This window comes from Lactuca serriola, chromosome 6, assembly GCF_051521515.1.
Source record: "Lactuca serriola cultivar US96UC23 chromosome 6, Lser_US96UC23_V15, whole genome shotgun sequence".
Taxonomy (NCBI): domain Eukaryota; kingdom Viridiplantae; phylum Streptophyta; class Magnoliopsida; order Asterales; family Asteraceae; genus Lactuca; species Lactuca serriola.
Window position 1 is genome coordinate 30,147,501 of NC_136413.1, and position 4,536 is coordinate 30,152,036.

The following is a 4,536-nucleotide window of genomic DNA, read 5'->3' on the forward strand; positions in this document are numbered from 1 at the left end:
CCAGAAATTGCATTTTTTGAATTCTTCACTGGAGTTGAGACAATGAGAAATAAATTCAGCATAAGACTCTATGTACACTTCCTATGGTAGGTAAATCTTCGTCCTCAATGCAAAATCTACCAAGCTTAACTCCCTACCCCACCTAAGCAAAATGTTATATTTTCTTATCATGAATTCCTTTCTTCTTCTGGAAACGATTAATGGCTAAGAACTCCACACATGGTTCTTTATAAGCTGGTTCTTGCATCCGAAATAGGCTTTTCTAGCCCATGCAAGTGAACCGCCTTTACACCTCATTAAAAGCCTTTGTGAGGTAAGGCTCAAGAGCATCTGATAACCCTACTTCCTCCATCCAATCCCAGTTGATTTCTGTTGGAATGTGCACCTTTCATTCTCTTAACCATGCCAATTTTTCATTTCATTGCACCATTACTTCAGGTGTGAACATATTGGGAAAAGAATACTAAGGAAAATCGAGATGACTCCCTTGAGCTTGATCTCTATGACTTCTGCCCCTAATGATATGCACAATCACAAAACAACACAATACTAAAAGTCCAATTCGAGATTAGGAAGAAAAACAGTCAACAGATTTGGACGGAACAGTTACCACGTCGTGGCTAACGAACAAGTCTGAAATAATTTTTCAAAATTAAACTGAATTTGTACCATTTCAACTCAAATCAAGATTAGGGGTTTGGTTATGCTATCAAAATACATGTTTTAGTGTAAGATTCATAGAAAAAACGACTATAATCAACCCCAAATCAAACCAAGTTTAGAACCCTAACTCATTAAACACCCCAAATAACATTTCATAGTTGTGAATTGGTGCAATAAACTCATGAATCCTTGAATATAAGCAGTTTAAGACTTGTAAAATCATACCTTTGTTTTTGAAAAGCTTGAGATTGGAAGAAAAAATAGGGATAGAACTCATGGAGGCACAAACACGGCATGAGAGAGATTGAAAGTGAAAATAAAATTAACCTTTATGATTAAAAGCCCTAAATTTTGACCAGGTATAAAAATCCACCACATCGTGGTATGGTAAATGAATGAAAAATCTTATGTTGTTTTCTGTAAAGTCACCATGTCATGGTGGGTTTCACCACATAATGGTAAATGAAAATAAATTATTTTTCTAAGAATTTTCATGAAAATGCATACCCCACACTTATGCCATGTTTGTCCTCACAAAAAGATCCAAAAAGAAACTTAGAAGAGTGAAAATCCAACAAAACAAAACAAAATAAAGCAAATAAAAGAAAGGGAAAGAAAAATGCAAATTCTAAATCATAGGTTGCCTCTTGCAAGCGCTTCTTTTCGAGGAGTCATGAGCCGGACTCATTCCCGCTCTATATATGTTGTGGTGGATACCTCTAATTGCACATTTTCTCCTTCTTTCTCCTCATTTGGCATTCCTTCTTCATAATGTTTCACCTGATTTCCATTAACTTTGAAAGTAGTGGCAGCTTCTGTGATTAACTCTATATCTCTATGCAGAAATACTTGGTTCACAATAAACAAACTGTACCATTGTGTCTTTAATTTCCCGAGAAAAAGCTTCATCCTTGAATTGAAATGGATAACGATTTGTCCATCTTTGAATTCCTTATGTCCTCTCAACCTAGCATCATGCCATCTCTTTTTTTGTCTTTGTAGATCAAGGAGCTTGTATAAGATTCATTTCTCAATTCCTCTAGGGCATTCATTTGTAGTAGGTGATTGGTTCATAATTCGGCAAAATCGAAATTCCAAGTCATCAAAGCCTAATACGTCTTGTGTTCGATTTCAACCGGTAAATGGCAATTCTTACAAAAGACTAACCAATAAGGTGTAGAACCAATGGGTGTTTTAAAGGAGGTTGGAAATTCCAACAATGCATCATCAAGTTTCTCAGACCACTCCTTCTTGTTGCTCCCGACCGATCATCCTAAAATCCTTTTTAATCCCCGATTTGTGACTTCGGTTTGCCCACTTGTTTGCAGATGGTAGGGTGTCGCAAATCTATGGTGTACACTATATTTTTGTAACACTTTGGCGATTTGTTCATTTTCTAAGTGAGTTCCCCGATCACTTATTAGTGCCTTTCATACGCCGAAACGAGAAAACAATCTTTTTTAAAACTTTACTATAACACGAGCATCGTTTGTTGGTAAGGCTTGTGCTTCCGCCCATTTTGAGACTTAATCAACTGGCACTAGTATGTATTTATTTCCTTGAGAAGTTGGAAATGGTCCCACAAAATCGATACCTCAAATATCAAATACATCACAAACTTAGATGCTATTTTGGGGCATCTCGCTTCCGGAAGAAATGTTGCCCGATCGTTGGCACTTCTTTAACAAATTTTGTAGCGTCCATGAAAATTGTGGGCAAATAAAATCCCGAACCAAATATTTTCTTTACCATGTTATGTACTCCATGATGTTAGTCTCCCCGCTATGACAATGCTTCAAAATTTCCAAACTTTCTTTCCTGAGTATGCGTCTTCTAATTATACCATCCGTGCAACTTCTAAAGAGATATGGTTCATCCCAAAAGTAGTATTTGACTTCTGAAAATAGTTTCCTCTTTAGTTGATGAGTCAATCCTTTTGGAAGATAGCTACTAGCCAAATACTTGGCTATATCCGCATACCATGGGTCCTCCCCCGCGATCACCATTAAATATTCTTCAGGAAAATCATCTCCAATTTTGTGTTCTTCCAATTTTTCCATTTCTGGATTTTCCAATCTCAAGAGGTGATCGGTAGCCACATTTTCCATACCCTTTTTCCCCTAATCTCGATGTCAAATTCTTGCAAGAGTAGTACCCAACGGATGAATCTTGGCTTAGCATCCTGCTTAGCAAATAGATACTTAAGAGCACATGGTCAGTAAAGGCAATAGTTTTGGACAACACTAAATAAGGGCAGAATTTGTCAAAACGTAAACAATGGCCAGAAGTTCTATTTTGTGGTGGTATAGTTTTCTTCGGTCGGGTTTAGTGTTTTTCTTGCATAATATATGGGGCGATCATGATCGAGGTATTTGTTAATTTTTCTTTTAATAATTGAAAATCTTTAAGAAATGCGTTTGAAAAGTCGAATGTGGCATCTTTTAAAAGCAGTTGATTTAATGGTCTACATATTTTTGAAAAATCTTTTATAAACTGGCGGTAAAATCCCGCATAGCCTAGAGAACTTATTACCCCTTTCACGTTTGTTGGAGGTGGTAATTTAGCTATGGTGTTGACCTATGCAGAGTCCACCTCTATCCCCGATTTGGAAACTTTATGTCCCAAGACATTCCCTTCTTTTACCATGAAATTACACTTCTCCCAATTTAAGACGAAGTTGGTTTTTTCACTTCTAGCAAGCATCAAGTCGAGGTTAGACAAACAATCATCAAAAGAAGACCCAAAAACAGAAAAATCATCCATGAAAACCTCCATGAACTATTCAACCATATCGTGGAAAATAGCCATCATGCATCTTTGGAATGTGGTCGATGTGTTGCATAATCTAAATGGAATCCAACGATAAGGAAAGGTCCCACTTAGGTAAGTGAACGTGGTTTTTTCTTTGTCTTGAGGATTAATAGGAATCTAAAAATATCCTGAAACCCCATCTAGAAATCAGTAATACAAGTGACTGAATAATCTTTCAAGCATTCGATCAATAAAGGGAAAATGAAAGTGGTCTTTGCAAATGACATCGTTTGACTTATGATAATCAATGCATACATGCCAAACTGTTACCGTTCTTGTAGGAATAAGCTCATCTCTTCGTTTGTTACCACCGTCATGCCGCCTTTCTTGGGTACCACGTTCCCTGGACTCACCCATTAGCTATCCGATATTGAGTAAATACTTCCATCATCCAAAATTTTGACGACCTCTTACTTGACTACTTCTTGCATGTCCGGGTTCAATCTTCTTTGGCGTTGCACCACTGGTTTAGCTCCTTCTTCCAAATTAATTTTACGTGAACAATATGAGGGGCTAATGCCCTTGATATCTATGATCTATTAAGCAATGGCATTCTTTTGTTTATTGAGTACTCCAACTAAGCTTTCCTTCTCCTTTTGTGTGAGATCACCTACTATGATGACTAGCTTTTGCTCATTTTCTTCTAAGAATGCATACTCAAGATGTTCGGGCAAAGCTTTTAATTCGATTTTTGGTTTTGTTTAGTGGCCACGACGTTGACATCTTGCCACATTGTGGTGTCGCAAGTCTACTCATCAGATCGAATGAAATTGGATTGCCAAGGTGTGGTGGTGTTATTACCACGTCATGGTGGGTCTTCAATGGCCTTTTTCAGTTCATTGTACTCGCTCTCTTCTAGTAGCTTCTCAGGTTCTTGCAAATCATGTTCAACATCAAAATCTCTTTCTTGTAGAACCATGTAACCCTCAATTTTCTTTTCCTTCCATATTTCTGATTCTTTTTCCAAAATTTCATCGAAAACATCTACCGAAAAAGCCATGTCAACACTTATTCTAGAATTTTTTATTGCTCTATTAACCCCGAAAGTTACAGTGTCTTCTC